We start from the raw sequence: 17,783 nt of genomic DNA, 5'->3' as shown, positions 1-17,783 counted from the left end.
TCGGGTAGGTTAGACGTGAAACCATATGATCTTCCGACCAACTCTTCATCTTAGGCCGTGATTGGATCGTCGTTTTCCAACCAAAACCGCTTGTAAAACTGACGCTTGTAAATAAAAGGAGATGGTCTCGGGTTGTAACGCCCTCGATGCGGCTATCTCCTACGTGTCGAAGCATGACTTAGAGGCATAACCGCATTGAAAGAAATGTCGCAAGTAAGGTAATCTTCATAACAACCCATGTAAATAGATAAAAGGGGTAAAGGTACATAGTTGGCTTACACTCTCCACGTCACACAAATACATGAATAACATTACAATCATCCAATACACTCATGGTCCGACTACGGTACCAAAATAAAAGATCAACCCCCACATGTGACACGGCTCCTGATCGCCCCAACTGGGCACCACTACTGATCATCTGGGAAAGACACATAGTAACGGCGAGAGTCTTCATCGAACTCCCACTTGAGCTCAAGCGCATTGTATGGAACGGTATCATCGGTCCCTGCATCTGGTTTTGGAAGTAATCTGTGAGTCACGGGGACTCAGCAATCTCGCACCCTCGCGATCAAGACTATTTAAGCTTATAGGTAAGGCAAGGTAATATGTGGAGCTTCGCAAGCGACTAGCAAATATGGTGGCTAACCTGTTCGCAAAAGAGAGAGAGAAGAGAAGGCAAAGAACGAACGAAGAACTATGATCAAGAAGTGATCCTATAGCAACCTACGACAAGCATTACTCCAACACCGTGTTCACTTCCCGGACTCTGCCGAGAAGAGACCATCACGGTAACACATGCGGTTGGTTCATTTTAATTTAAGTTGAGTTTCATGTTATCTACAACCGGACATTAACAAATTCCCATCTGCCCATAACCGCGGGCACAACTTTCGAAAGTTCAAATCCCTGCAGGGGAGTCCCAACTTAGCCCATCACAAGCTCTCACGGTCAACGAAGGATATTCCTTCTCCCAAGACATTCCGATCAGACCCGGCATCTCGGTTTTACAAGACATCCTCGACAATGGTAAAACAAGTCCAGCAACACCGCCCGAATGTGCCGACAAATCCCGATAGGAGCTGCACATATCATGTTCTCAGGGCACACTCAGATGAACACTACGTACAACTAAAACTAACCCTCAAGTTTCCCCGAGGTGGCGCTGCAAGTGGCTCTGTTTGGACCAACACTCAGAGGAGCACTGGCCCGGGGGGGTTTAAATAAGATGACCCTTGGGCTCCGAAAACCCAAGGGAAAAAGAGGCTAGGTAGAAAATGGTAAAACCAAGGTTGGTCATTGCTGGAGGAGTTTTATTCAAGGCAAACTATCAAGGGGTTCCCATTATAACCCAACCGCGTAAGGAACGCAAAATCCGGGAACATAACATCGATATGATGGAAACTAGGGCGGCAAGAGTGGAACAAAACACTAGGCAAAAGGCCGAGCCTTCCAACCTTTACCAAGTATATAGGTGCATTAAGATAACAAGTTAATATAGTGATATCCCAACAATAAACAAGCTTCCAACAAGGAACGACCTCCAATCTTCACCTGCAACTAGCAATGCTATAAGAGGGGCTGAGCAAAGCGGTAACATAGTCAATCAATGGTTTGCTAGGACATGGTGGGTTAGAGGTTTGACATGGCAATTTGGGAGGCAAGATAAGCAAGTGGTAGGTATCGCAGCATAGGCATAGCAAAAGAGCGAGCATCTAGCAAGCAAAGATAGAAGTGATTTCGAGGGTATGATCATCTTGCCTACAAAGTTGTCCGAGTTGACTTGATCCTCATAAGCAAACTCAACGGGCTCCCGAGATATTCCTTCTCCCGAGACATTCCGATCAGACTCGGCATCTCGGTTTTACAAGACATCCTCGACAATGGTAAAACAAGTCCAGCAACACCACCCAAATGTGCCTTCAAATCCCGATAGGAGCTGCACATATCTCGTTCTCAGGGCACACTCAGATGAACACTACGTACAACTAAAACCAACCCTCAAGTTTCCCTGAGGTGGCGATGCAAGTGTCTCTGTTTGGACCAACACTCAGAGGAGCACTGGCCCGGGGGGTTTAAATAAGATGACCCTTGGGCTCCGAAAACCCAAGGGAAAAAAAGGCTAGGTGGCAAATGGTAAAACCAAGGTTGGGCATTGCTGGAGGGGTTTTATTCAAGGCGAGCTGTCAAGGGGTTCCCATTATAACCCAACCACGTAAGGAACGCAAAATCCGGGAACATAACACTGATATGACGGAAACTAGGGCGAAAAGAGTGGAACAAAACACTAGGCAAAAGGCCGAGCCTTCCACCCTTTACCAAGTATATAGGTGCATTAAGATAACAAGTTAATATAGTGATATCCCAACAATAAACAAGGTTCCAACAAGGAACGATCTCCAATCTTCACCTGCAACTAGCAACGCTATAAGAGGGGCTGAGCAAAGCGGTAACATAGCCAATCAACGGTTTGCTAGGACATGGTGGGTTAGAGGTTTGACATGGCAATTTGGGAGGCATGATATGCAAGTGGTAGGTATCGCAGCATAGGCATAGCAAAAGAGCGAGCATCTAGCAAGCAAAGATAGAAGTGATTTCGAGGGTATGATCATCTTGCCTACAAAGTTGTCAGAGTTGACTTAATCCTCGTAAGCAAACTCAACGGGCTCCTCGTTCGCGAACTCGTCTCCCGGCTCTACCCAAAAAAGACAAACAATCAAAAGGAACACAATCAACCACGTGTAATGCTCAAACAACATGATGCAAACATGGTATGATATGCGGGATGCGGTATGTGATGCATATGCAAGATTGGACAAGGAATGATTGAACCTGGCCTCAAATCGGAAACCCAAGAGTGCCACTGGAAAGGTGAGGTGATTTCGGTTGAAATCGATATAAAGATCACCGGAATCGGATGCACGGTTTGGAAATGGCAAGCAAAATAAATATGGCACCGGTCTGCGATAATCAGCAAGTGACCAACTAAATGCATCAAGATAAATATGCTACAACACTCAAACATGACAACAAAATACATGGCAGGGATCCACTCATGATGCTTGACAAAAGATGAACACTGAGCTACAGCTAATTCGTCCATTATCAGGTTCAAACAAGCATGGCAAAAGTACAAATGGTAACAGGTTTCAGACTTGGTGAAATTAACACAAGTATGGAATTGAACATCAGGAAGCACACTTTAGAGCATGAAAACTACATGCTACAGGAACTTAACATGGCAAAGCAAGGCATGGCGTGAAGCTACTCAAAGCACTTAAAAAAAGTCCCTTAGTGACCTTGAGCCAAAAAGGATAAGAAAATATAATTGCAAGCATGTGAACATGGCAAAAACATAAACAGATCTCAGACTTCGTGAAAAACTGGAGCATGCAAATCAGTTAACGAGTAGGCATGTTTACAAGCTCGATGCACTCACTACAGAGCATGGCATGACAAACTAAGCATACACCCATCAATAATACATGGCATATAAGCTAGACATGGCAAAAACAACAACATAGCATGCACGCATCAATAGCAATATCCTCGCCAAAATCGCTAACAAGTCAACAATCTGCCAGGATTCACGATATAGCAAAAATAGAGCTTCATTTACTCAAGCTAGGTTGCTCCATAAATGCAAGCAAAGACATGGATGGATAGAGCACCACAATTTTAACAAAACATCCTTACTGGTCATCCTAAAAAGAGGCACGGATCACTAGGCAACAACATGAACATATGGCATAACGACAAAAACAGAACAAGGACTTAGTGAAATTCTAAGTCCCTGAAATCAGCATTACCGATTACGCTACTTTGCAAGCTTGTGCTAGTCACCACACATATCACAAAAATACATGGTAAGAACCTATGTAAAGATGGCATGACATATAACAAAACTCATGTAGAGCTCAGGAGCATATCATGCACACATTAAACATGGCAAAAAATGACAAATAGCTATTTGATGAAACAGATCTGACAAGTTTATCACATAGAACTTAAAATGATGCAATGAGATGAAATGATGTACTCTTTGAGACGAACATTTTGATATGCTACACGCGCAAATCGAAGCTACGGATGCAAAGTTACGGCATGCCAAAGTTTGCAAAAAGATTAGGGTTTCGAGGATAAAAGTCAACCGAGGAGATTGTCTCAGATCCAGATCCCGATTGCACGCTTCCCGAGGTCGTCGGAGCTGTTCACCAGAGTGGACACCGAGGTCGCCGGAGATGCTGCCGGGGTCGAGGGAGGCCGGGGCGACGCGGGTCGCCGGTGGGGCGGTGTACGGCGGGGCGCGCGACGCTCGAGGAAGGCCTTCGAGGCGCGGATGTCGGGGGCTTGCCTCGGCGGCCCTTTGCTCTGGTGGCCGGACTTTGCGGTGGCGGCGACCCGGCGGAGGCGGCGCGACGATCCCGCGGGCGGCGGGACGCCCAAGCGGCGGGGAGGAGGCGCGGTGGGCTTCGGGAGGGCCCTCCACGGGCCGCTGCGGGCCGGCGGCGGAGACAGGCGTTGTCGTCGCCCGGGCGGGCGAATCAGACGGTGACAAGTGGCAGCGGCAAGGTGAAAATGGACATGTCCATCGGTGGAATTTTGTCTGGTGGCGGCGGGGATGAAAAGAACTACGGTTAGGGTAGGAGAAGACCCGGAAATTTCGAGGGGAGACCTATAAATAGGGATAGGAGGAGCTAGGAAGCTCAGAATGAGGTGCGGTTTTCGGCCACGCGATCGTTATCGAACGCTCTAGACAATAGAAGGGCTTTTGGTGGGTTTTGGGCCAAATTGGAAAGGTGTTGGGCTGCAACACAAACGAGGCCTTCTCGGTCCCTCGGTTAACCGTTGGAGTATCAAACGAAGTCCAAATGGCACGAAACTTGACAGGCGGTCTACCGGTAGTAAACCAAGGCCGCTTGGCAAGTCTCGGTCCAATCCGGAAATGTTTAACCCCCACACACGAAAAGAGGTAGAAAGGGGCACCGGAGGAGATAGGAGCGCCGGAATGCAAAACGGACAACGGGGAAAATGCTTGGATGCATGAGACGAACACGTATGCAAATGCAATGCACATGATGACATGTTATGAGATGCATGACAAAGGCAACAACACACGGAGACAAAAACCCGAATCCAAGGAAAATAAAATAACTTAGTGCCGGAAACGGCAAGAGTTGGGATACATATAAGGTAAATTACATCCGGGGTGTTACAACACTCCACCACTATGAAAGGATCTCGTCCCGAGATCTAGGACTGGAAAAACACTGGGTACTCTGAACGGAGGTGATCCTCGCGTTCCCAGCTGGCTTCACGGTCGGAATGGTGTGACCACTTGACTTTGAGGAATTTGATTGACTTATTGCGAGTCTTGCGCTCAGTTTCTTCAAGAATAGCAATGGGGTGCTCACGATAAGAAAGGTCTTCTTGGAGATCAATGTCTTCGAAGTTGACGGTGCGGTCAGGGGTCTTGAAGCACTTGCGAAGCTGAGAGACATGGAACACATCATGCACATTTGCAAAGTTGGAGGGAAGCTCGAGTTGATAGGCGAGATCGCCTCTCTTGCTGACGATCCTGAAAGGACCCACGTATCTAGGGGCAAGCTTCCCTTTGATACCGAAGCGACGAGTACCTTTCATTGGAGAGAGGCGGAGGTAAACATGGTCTCCGATCTCGAAAGCCAAATCATGATGCTTACTATCATAGTAGCTCTTCTGGCGCGATTGCGCTGCTTTGAGGTTATCCCGAATGACTTTGCACATCTCCTCTGCCTCTGTGATCAAGTCATTTCCAAGAAGTTGACGTTCACTGGTCTCTGGCCAGTTAAGAGGAGTACGTCACTTCCTGCCATAGAGAATTTCAAATGGGGCCTTGCCCGAACTTGCTTGAAAACTGTTGTTGTAGGAGAACTCGACATATGGAAGACAATCTTCCCACTTCATACCGAAAGAGATAACACAAGCCCTGAGCATATCTTCGAGAATCTGATTGACACGCTCGACTTGACCGCTAGTTTGAGGATGAAAAGCTGTGCTGAAACGGATGTTGGTGCCCATGGCCTTCTGAAAAGAATCCCAAAACTTGGAGGTAAAGATGCTGCCATGGTCTGAAGAGATCAACCACGGAATGCCGTGCAGAGAGACAATCCGAGAGGTATAAAGCTCCGCCAATTGAGCTGCAGTGATAGACTCTTTGATAGGCAGAAAGTGAGCCACTTTAGTGAGTTTGTCGATGACAACGAATATAGCATCATTGCCACGCTTGGACTTTGGAAATCCCATCACGAAGTCCATCTCAATGTGGTCAAACTTCCATTCTGGAATGGCAAGAGGTTGGAGGAGACTAGCTGGTCGTTGGTGTTTTGCCTTCACTCTTCTGCAGACATCACATTCATTCACGAACTGAGCAATCTCGCGCTTCATTCGAGTCCACCAATAAGCCTGCTTGAGGTCCTGGTACATCTTTGTGCTCCCAGGGTGGATGGAGAGGAGAGAATTGTGAGCCTCGTTCATAATGACTTTACGGAGGTCACCTTTAGGCACAACAATGCGATCCTCGAAGAGAGTATCCTTGTCATCAAGGCGATAGCACTTGTACTTGGGTTGACTCTTGGCAATCCCAATCTTCACCTTCTTCACCATAGCATCAAGAAGTTGAGCCTCGCAAATCTGATCTTCCAAAGTAGGAGAGACTTGAAGGTTGGCGAGGAAACCTTGAGGAACAACTTGCAAGTTGAGTTTGCGGAAAGCTTCACAAAGCTCGGGTTGGTAAAGCTTGAGAATCAAACTGTTGCAGTAAGCCTTCCTGCTCAAAGCGTCAGCAATAACATTTGCCTTGCCTGTAGTATATTCGATGCTTGGATTATACTCTTGAATCATTTCGACCCAACGAGTCTGCCTGAGGTTGAGATTAGGCTGAGTGAAGATGTACTTGAGACTCTTGTGGTCAGTGAAGATGTCCACTTTTCTTCCCAATAAGAGATGTCTCCAAGTCAAAAGAGCATGCACAACTGCCGCCAACTCGAGGTCGTGAGTGGGATAGTTCTTCTCGTTGGGCTTCAACTAGCGAGAGGTATAAGCCACAACTTTCTTCTCTTGCATCAACACTGCACGAAGACCTTGAAGAGAGGCATCACAGAAGACCTCGAACAGTTTGGATTCATCAGGAGGAGTCAGAACTGGAGCAGTGACTAATTTCTCTTTTAGGGTGTTGAAAGTGATGTCACATTCAGGAGACCAAATGTACTTCGCGTGCTTCTGGAGAAGGTTGGAAGGAGGCTTCGCGATTTTTGAGAAGTTCTCAATGAACCTTTGACAATAGCTTGCGAGACCAAGGAAGATGCGGAGTTGCTTCACGTTCTGAGGTGGTTCCCAATTCACAATTGCAGAAACCTTCTCAGGTTTCACCGCTATGCCCTTGGCAGAGATGATATGCCCAAGGTAGAGAACCTCATCGAGCCAAAACTCGCACTTTGAGAACTTGGCGTAGAACTGATGTTCTCTGATCTTATCCAGCACCAAACACAAGTGCTTGGCATGATCTTCCTTGTTCTTCAAAAAGACCAGAATGTCATCGAGGTAGACCAAGACGAAGTCATTTGTGTAGGGGTTGAAGATGAAGTTCATCATGCGAGAGAATGTCAGAGGAGCGTTGACGAGGACAAAAGACATGATAGTGTATTCATATGAACCATAGCTTGTTCTGAAAGCCGTCTTGGGAATATCTTGCTCACAGATTCGAATCTGGTGATAGCCCATACGGAGATCAAGCTTGGAGAATACTTGAGCACCTTTGAGTTGTTAAAACAGCTCGTTGATGTTGGGAAGTGGGTACTTGTTCTTTATAGTCTTCTTGTTCAATGGACGGTAGTCAACACATAGTCGGTCCGTTCCATCCTTCTTCTTCACAAAAAGAACTCCACAACCCCACGGAGAAGAACTAGGTCGGATGAGACCCATTCGCTCTTGAACATCGAGTTGCTTCTTCAGCTCCTTCAACTCTTCAGGTCCAAGCTTGTAAGGACGTTTGCAAACAGGTTCCGTGCCAGGCTCAAGATCGATGACGAATTCAACTGGCCGGTGCGGAGGCATTCCTGGAAGCTCTTCTGGAAAGATGTCTTGATATTCGCAAACAACTGGAATTTGAGAGATGGCATCCACTTCACCCATCTCATTGAGAGAAAACAAACGGATGGTATCATCACGAGCGGCAAAGACAATTACATCCTCAGACGAATGAGTCAATTGAATCTGCCTGGCAGCACAATCAAGATGAGCCTTGTGCTTAGAAAGCCAATCCATTCCGAGAATAAGATCAATATCTGAGTTACCAAGAACCACTGGAGAGGACAGAAACTTGTAGTCGCCCAACGTGATAGTAACATCCGGGACATAATTGTTAGAAGTCATTTGCTTGCCCGGAGACACAATCTTCAACGGGAAAGGAATCCTTTCGGTCACAAAATCATGCTTGGCAACAAATGGTCTTGAAATAAAAGAAAGCGATGCACCAGTGTCAAAAAGAACTTTTGCAGGAACATCATTAACAGGAAGGTTACCCATGATGACATCTTGCGAGTTCTCTGCCTGAGCTGCGTTCAACAAGTTGACCTTGGCGTGCTTGGGGTTATGCTTGACCATAGCTGTACTTGCCGATCTCACAGGAGGAGGAGGAGGGAGACGCATCTGATTGAACCATTTGTTGGCATAGTGACCCTTCTATTGGCACTTGTTGCACGTGACCTCTGAAAGCGGACGGTGATATGGAGCACTCGATCTTGGAGCTTGAGACGAAGTCTTGTTCTCAAAGCCAGGGTTGGCTGGGTGGGAAGATCCACTGCCACCTTTGCTCTTCTACTGATAAGGCTGACGGAACGGAGGAGGAGGAAGCCAATACTTCTGCTGCTTAGCCACTTGAGTTGAGGAAGAAGGAGTAGCATCTCTGAGCAGTCTCTTGCTTCATTGCCATGTTGTAAAACTCATCGTACCTCTTGGGCTCAAAGAGAACGAGAGCTAGCTGGATTTCTTCTCTGAGACCACCCCTGAACTGGTATATCATGCTCTTCTTGTCAGGGACGTCCTGCTTAGCAAAACGGGCGAGCTTCTGAAACATCTTGTTGTACTCGTAAATAGACATAGAGCCTTGCTTCAGGTTGCGGAATTCCTCACGCTTGCTTTCAACCACGCTCTGAGGAATATGATGAGCTTTGAGGTCTTGACGGAATTCATCCCAGGTAATCACACGGCCTCCTATGGAATCTTTGTACTACTGAAACCATTCTGCAGCTTGGTCTTTGAGTTGGAAGGAAGCGAACTTGACAAAGTCCTCAGGCCTGACGTTACTGCACTCGAAATGCTTGCATATGTCCACGAGCCAATCATCAGCCTCTGTTGCCTCAACACAATTGCTGAAGGACTTTGGCTGGTTAGCAAGGAACTGGTTGAGTGTGGCAAAGTGATTCTGATTGTTGCCTTGGCCCTGGTTCCCTTGATTGCGTTCTTGAAGAAGTTGCATGATTAGCTGCGTGTTTGCATTGGTAGCAGCCATCACAGCTTGCCATGCCTCCGGAGGAGGAGGTGGTGGTGGCGGATCAGGATTCGGAGTCGTGCGCGTTGGAGGAGCTATCCTGAAGAGGTTGACATCCATTAGCACATTGACAGATAATTATTGAAGCTGAATCAAACGTGTTGAAATTGCAACATAAAGTCTTCACATCGGAACCAAATGAGCGAATGCATTCCAATCGAAATGGTCACATATCCATAAATTGAGAAGCCACTTAGAATTGAGGTAGAAGAAAAAAACAACAAGGTACGGAACAAGAACGAATACTTGGTGAGGATCAACCAATCTCAAACCAAATATCCGCGGAAGAAGGACTAGAGCTATAAGAATTCCCACCTATGAAACTCCTGAACCTTTCCGGCTATGCAATCAGGTGTTGGGGATACAGGGGAAGCATAATATCTCACCCAAATCTAGTAAATCCTACATCCAGCTGTATCCATCGTTCAACACATAACCGAGAAAACTTCGGAAATCATCTACCTCAACCATCGAAAAACATCCACTATACGAGTTATGGCAATACTCCCGAACTCCCGCCCCAGTACTGGGTGGCGTCGAGGTTATCTCACCAACAACTGCATAGAAGAGATTTTCGATGTCGGCAAAACTCAGGTATTCCAGAATCTCAACGATAAAATTGTGACGACAACACCTCGGAGCTCAACTCCCCGGGACACTGCCACAACCCCTAAATGACAGGAGGCACCAAGAACAATGTTTTCATCACAAATCGATCAGAACGATTCCAAGATACCCGCGTGATCCTAAATTTTTTTAGTGAAATTTGAGAAGAGAAAAGTCAAAACTCTACGTCAGGATGCCTTACCAGAGCGATGAAGGGACTGGGGAGTAAAAAGAATTCCTAAACTCTCCGATATATATAATCCTAAATGACTCAAAACATTTTTCTAGACTCAACAACGCAAATGATTTGATCAAGCAAGGGGCTCCTAAGGTCGGGGAAGGCTCTGATTACCAACTTGTAAGGCCCTCGATGCGGCTATATCTCCTACGTGTCGAAGCACAACTTAGATGCATAACCGCATTGAAAGCAATGTCGCAAGTAAGGTAATCTTCACAACAACCCATGTAAATAGATAAAAGGGGTAAAGGTACATAGTTGGCTTACACTCGCCACGTCACACAAATACATGAATAACATTACAATCATCCAATACACTCATGGTCCGACTATGGTACCACCCACATGCGACACGGTCCCCGATCGCCCCAACTGGGCACCACTACTGATCATCTGGGAAAGACACATAGTAACGGCGAGAGTCTTCATCGAACTCCCACTTGAGCTCAAGCGCATCGTCTGGAATGGTATCATCGGTCCCTGCATCTGGTTTTGGAAGTAATCTGTGAGTCACGGGGACTCAGCAATCTCGCACCCTCGCGATCAAGACTATTTAAGCTTATAGGTAAGGCAAGGTAATATGTGGAGCTGCGGCAAGCGACTAGCAAATATGGTGGCTAACCTGTTCGCAAAAGAGAGTGAGAAGAGAAGGCAAAGCACGAACAAAGAACTATGATCAAGAAGTGATCCTATAGCAACCTACAACAAGCATTACTCCAACACCGTGTTCACTTCCCGGACTCCGCTGAGAAGAGACCATCACGGTAACACACGCGGTTGATTCATTTTAATTTAAGTTGAGTTTCATGTTATCTACAACCGGACATTAACAAATTCCCATCTGCCTATAACCGCGGGCACAACTTTCGAAAGTTCAAATCCCTGTAGGGGAGTCCCAACTTAGCCCATCACAAGCTCTCACGGTCAACGAAGGATATTCCTTCTCCCGAGACATTCCGATCAGACTCGGCATCTCGGTTTTACAAGACATCCTCGACAATGGTAAAACAAGTCCAGCAACACCACCCAAATGTGCCTTCAAATCCCGATAGGAGCTGCACATATCTCGTTCTCAGGGCACACTCAGATGAACACTACGTACAACTAAAACCAACCCTCAAGTTTCCCTGAGGTGGCGATGCAAGTGTCTCTGTTTGGACCAACACTCAGAGGAGCACTGGCCCGGGGGGTTTAAATAAGATGACCCTTGGGCTCCGAAAACCCAAGGGAAAAAAAGGCTAGGTGGCAAATGGTAAAACCAAGGTTGGGCATTGCTGGAGGGGTTTTATTCAAGGCGAGCTGTCAAGGGGTTCCCATTATAACCCAACCACGTAAGGAACGCAAAATCCGGGAACATAACACTGATATGACGGAAACTAGGGCGAAAAGAGTGGAACAAAACACTAGGCAAAAGGCCGAGCCTTCCACCCTTTACCAAGTATATAGGTGCATTAAGATAACAAGTTAATATAGTGATATCCCAACAATAAACAAGGTTCCAACAAGGAACGATCTCCAATCTTCACCTGCAACTAGCAACGCTATAAGAGGGGCTGAGCAAAGCGGTAACATAGCCAATCAACGGTTTGCTAGGACATGGTGGGTTAGAGGTTTGACATGGCAATTTGGGAGGCATGATATGCAAGTGGTAGGTATCGCAGCATAGGCATAGCAAAAGAGCGAGCATCTAGCAAGCAAAGATAGAAGTGATTTCGAGGGTATGATCATCTTGCCTACAAAGTTGTCAGAGTTGACTTAATCCTCGTAAGCAAACTCAACGGGCTCCTCGTTCGCGAACTCGTCTCCCGGCTCTACCCAAAAAAGACAAACAATCAAAAGGAACACAATCAACCACGTGTAATGCTCAAACAACATGATGCAAACATGGTATGATATGCGGGATGCGGTATGTGATGCATATGCAAGATTGGACAAGGAATGATTGAACCTGGCCTCAAATCGGAAACCCAAGAGTGCCACTGGAAAGGTGAGGTGATTTCGGTTGAAATCGATATAAAGATCACCGGAATCGGATGCACGGTTTGGAAATGGCAAGCAAAATAAATATGGCACCGGTCTGCGATAATCAGCAAGTGACCAACTAAATGCATCAAGATAAATATGCTACAACACTCAAACATGACAACAAAATACATGGCAGGGATCCACTCATGATGCTTGACAAAAGATGAACACTGAGCTACAGCTAATTCGTCCATTATCAGGTTCAAACAAGCATGGCAAAAGTACAAATGGTAACAGGTTTCAGACTTGGTGAAATTAACACAAGTATGGAATTGAACATCAGGAAGCACACTTTAGAGCATGAAAACTACATGCTACAGGAACTTAACATGGCAAAGCAAGGCATGGCGTGAAGCTACTCAAAGCACTTAAAAAAAGTCCCTTAGTGACCTTGAGCCAAAAAGGATAAGAAAATATAATTGCAAGCATGTGAACATGGCAAAAACATAAACAGATCTCAGACTTCGTGAAAAACTGGAGCATGCAAATCAGTTAACGAGTAGGCATGTTTACAAGCTCGATGCACTCACTACAGAGCATGGCATGACAAACTAAGCATACACCCATCAATAATACATGGCATATAAGCTAGACATGGCAAAAACAACAACATAGCATGCACGCATCAATAGCAACATCCTCGCCAAAATCGCTAACAAGTCAACAATCTGCCAGGATTCACGATATAGCAAAAATAGAGCTTGATTTACTCAAGCTAGGTTGCTCCATAAATGCAAACAAAGACATGGATGGATAGAGCACCACAATTTTAACAAAACATCCTTACTGATCATCCTCAAAAGAGGTACAGATCACTAGGAAACAACATGAACATATGGCATAACGACAAAAACAGAACAAGGACTTAGTGAAATCTAAGTCCCTGAAATCAGCATTACTGATTACGCTACTTTGTAAGCTTGTGCTAGTCACCACACATATCACAAAAATACGTGGTAAGCACCTCTGTAAAGATGGCATGACATATAACAAAACTCATGTAGAGCTCAGGAGCATATCATGCACACATTAAACATGGCAAAAAATGACAAATAGCTATTTGATGAAACAGATCTGACAAGTTTATCACATAGCCCTCTTCCAACAGCATTTCGGGCACCAAGATGAGCTCAAATGCAAATGATGCAATGAGATGAAATGATGTACTCTTTGAGACGAACACTTTGATATGCTACATGCGCAAATCGGAGCTACTGATGCAGAGTTACGGCATGCCAAAGTTTGCAAAAATATTAGGGTTTCAAGGATAAAAGTCAACCGAGGAGATTGTCTCAGATCCAGATCCCGATTGTATGCTTCCCGAGGTCGTCGGAGCTGTTTACCGGAGTGGACGCCGAGGTCGCCGGAGATGCTGCCGGGGTCTAGGGAGGCCGGGGCGACGCGGGTCGCCGGCGGGGCGCGCGTCGCTCGAGGAAGGCCTGCGAGGCGCGGATGTCGGGGGCTTGCCACGGCGGACCTTTGCTCCAGTGCCGGACTTTGCAGCGGCGGCGACCCGGCGAGGGCAGGTGGCAGCGGCGCGACGATCCCGCGGGCGGCAGGACGCCCAGGCGGCGGGGAGGAGGCGCGATGGGCTTCGGGAGGGCCCTCCACGGGCCGCTGCGGGCCGGCGGCGGAGACATGCGATGTGGGCGCCCGGGCGGGCGAATCAGACGGTGACAAGTGGCGGGGACGAGGTGAAAATGGACATGTCCGTCGGTGGAATTTTGTCCGGTGGCAGCGGGGATGAAAAGAACTAGGGTTAGGGTAGGAGAAGACCCGAAAATTTCGAGGGGAGACCTATAAATAGGGATAGGAGGAGCTAGGAAGCTCAGAATGAGGTGCGGTTTTCGGCCACGCGATCGTGATCGAACACTCTAGATGATAGAAGGGTTTTTGGTGGGTTTTGGGCCAAATTGGAAAGGTGTTGGGCTGCAACACAAACGAGGCCTTCTCGGTCCCTCGGTTAACCGTTGGAGTATCAAACGAAGTCCAAATGGCACGAAACTTGACAGGCGGTCTACCGGTAGTAAACCAAGCCCGCTTGGCAAGTCTCGGTCCAATCCGGAAATGTTTAACCCCCACACACGAAAAGAGGTAGAAAGGGGCACCGAAGGATATAGGAGCGCCGGAATGCAAAACGGACAACGGGGAAAATGCTCGGATGCATGAGACGAACACGTATGCAAATGCAATGCACATGATGACATGATATGAGATGCATGACAAAGGCAACAACACACGGAGACAAAAATCCGAATCCGAGGAAAATAAAATAACTTAGTGCTGGAAACGGCAAGAGTTGGGATACATATAAGGTAAATTACATCCGGGGTGTTACACGGGTGAAGCACTTTGTCGGTGTCAAAACCGGCGGATCTCGGGTAGGGGGTCCCGAACTGTGTGTCTAAGGTGGATGGTAACAGGAGGCAGGGGACATGATGTTTTACCCAGGTTCGGGCCCTCTTGATGGAGGTAAAACCCTACGTCCTGCTTGATTAATATTGATGATATGGGTAGTACAAGAGTAGATCTACCATGAGATCGGAGAGGCTAAACCCTAGAAGCTAGCCTATGGTATGATTGTATGTATATGATCTATCGACTAGCCTGGCCTCGGTTTATATAATGCACCAGAGGCCTAGGATAACAAGAGTCCTAGCCGAATACGCCGGTGGGGAGGAGTCCTTGTCTTGATCGCCAAGTCTTGTGGAATATTCCTTGTATGCGGCAGCTGTCCGAACTGGCCCATGAGTATACGGCCATGGGGGTCCTCGGCCCAATCTAATAGATCGAGAGATGACGTGGTGAGTACCCCCTAGTCCAGGACACCGTCAGTAGCCCCCTGAACCGGTCTTCAAGTTAGGGATGCTCCTCGATTCTTCCAAATTGTTCTTCATCTTCGGTTGACGGTCTTGAAAACTGGTTCAACAAATCTTCACATCTTCGATCTTGAGGATCGCCGAAATGCATTCGGCGAGTTTACACGTCGGGTATCCGAGGAGCCCCTTTAAGTTTCTGGCCTTTATCAATGCCTTGTTATTTTTATGCCACACCTCGGGTTTGAAATTGTTCCCGGGCGGCAGCGTCCTCTTGCGTCCGAGCTCCAACGTCGGACTGCATTCGAGGTATCTTTTGCAGCCGAGCACGAACGCCGGACCGCTTCCCATCTCTAACGCCGGAATGTATCCGAGCTCCAACGCCGGACAGTGTCCCAGCTCCAACGTCGGACTATATCCCAGGTGTCATATCACCTTGGTTCAAAAATGTTGAAGGAGTTTAGCCGAGCTTAATGCCGGAAATGCCCTCTATGGAGCCAGCCACTAGCGCCCGAGCTTTATGCCGGACTGCTTCCGAGGTGGTGCACCACCCCGACTGTGGGCCGATTTTTTGTCAATATTTTTTATTATTGCAATTTATTCTCTGCCGAGATATATGGCCAGTAGCCCTCAAGGTGTGTATCGGTCTAAAACCCGAGATGCACCTGAAGGATGACGTAAGACCGCTGATCCTAGTAGCCGCTGAGACTCAAGTTGATTTGCAAAATCGGCCTGAGGATCAAGTCCTAGCTCGGCAGAATACTTCGGGACACAAAAAGCGGCGTGCTTAGTCCTCGAGACTCAGGTTGGGTGCGGCCGACCAACCTGAGGATCAAAATCTCCTCGGCAACTGTATTGCACTTAAAATTTTCTGCATTGCACAGGCAATGTAGTAGCCCCCAAGACACTGGTCGGGTGGCAACACCAGATCAGGGGATCGATGTGCCCCTTTAATATTTGTAAATAATAAGGCCGAAGCCCAGTAGCCCCCGAGCCTTAATGCGGGCACGGGTGGCCGAATTAAGGATCGATATCCATAGTAAAATCACAAATTATGTGTAATGACTCTATGTATCCAAGTACTTTACGTCATTAATGCTTGGATCCGCATTGTACAAAACTTTGTTAACCGACCATCGGCTTCCACCTCCTCGGCTAGTAGCCGAGGAGTGTTTGTCCTACTTTATAAAGCCTTTATGAGGGCAAAGATTTACGACAAACAAGGCAATCTGGCCATACGGTTTTATGAACAAAGGTACGCAGAGAGATATGTTATATTACTGTTTAACATAAGAAAATGTCTTCCAAAGAAAATAGTCCCGCTATCGGTTCCTTTCTTTGGGTTGTCATGCTAAGCATGATCATGCAGCCTCAGCTCTAATGTAAGAGCATAATATCGAGGATTTAGTTTGGGAGGCCAGTTAATAGCCCCCGGTAGTGTTCGGCGACAGTCGAGGTCAAGCCGTAAACACTTCGGCCAATGTTATGAACGGCCCATCATTTAACATAGTCATCGGATCGCTGACCAGTTTACGCTTATTTGTGAAAGTCAGTTTTCGGCTTTCTCCACTGAGGTGCTTAACCATGTGAGCTGGAAGCACAATCGCAGTGGTTCTCCCTTTGCACGCCTAGCCGAACAAAACGGAACGTCGGAAGCAAGTGCAGGAGCCGGGCAACCCAACTATTGACCGAAGACACAATTCGAAACCGATGCATATATAGCAATATCTGAGAATGTTTTTTCTGAATCCCTAAAGGTGTCCGGCGTTGCACTGCGAGACTAATGCTGGAAAAGCACAAATAGTTTAAAAGTGTCAAAAAGCTTGGAAAACCAAGAAATGTTAGTAAAAACATGACGTCCGAACAATATCAAGTGTTCGGTGCCAATCCGAAAGTTGGTCTTAGAAAAAAGAAGTGCTTCTGTTGTGCTTTAACATGATATATTCTATCTCAAGACTTCGAGCGGGTCAGCCTATGGCTTCAACCTCCTATCCCAAGGGCGGAGTACTTCTCATCAGGCCAGTTTAGCAAACTAAACTCTAGCGGCTTTGAGAGAGAAATTAGGCTCCCCGGGTAGTGACCGCACACTCATGTCAAAAAAAGGAGTGATAAATAATAATAATAAAACTTTGCAACAACTAAGAAGAACAACACTTATTATAAAGCGGCTCAAATAAACTTAAGAGCCCCCAAGTGACTTGGGTAGAAGAATGATTGCATGTACCGAAGTACTTATATCATATCTATGTTCAACCGAACTTTAAACGCGTCTTAACCGACCGTCAGCTTCTCCCTCTTCGGTCAAGGACCAAAAAGTGTTATGTACTCCATCGGTCGAGAATATCGACGGTGTTTCCAATAACACGGCAATCAGGCCATAAGGCTGTAACAGAGAAAGCGCGCTCAGGGAACTTATGCTATATTACCGTGAAGTGTAAGAAGCATCTTCGAAGAAAATAGTACCCCCACCGATACCTTTCTTCGCTGCTCATTGTTATTATGAGACTTG

Source organism: Triticum aestivum, chromosome 4A (genome assembly GCF_018294505.1).
Source record: "Triticum aestivum cultivar Chinese Spring chromosome 4A, IWGSC CS RefSeq v2.1, whole genome shotgun sequence".
Classification (NCBI taxonomy): Eukaryota; Viridiplantae; Streptophyta; class Magnoliopsida; order Poales; family Poaceae; genus Triticum; species Triticum aestivum.
The sequence above is the reverse complement of the archived record's forward strand: the minus strand, read 5'-3'. Positions refer to the sequence as shown.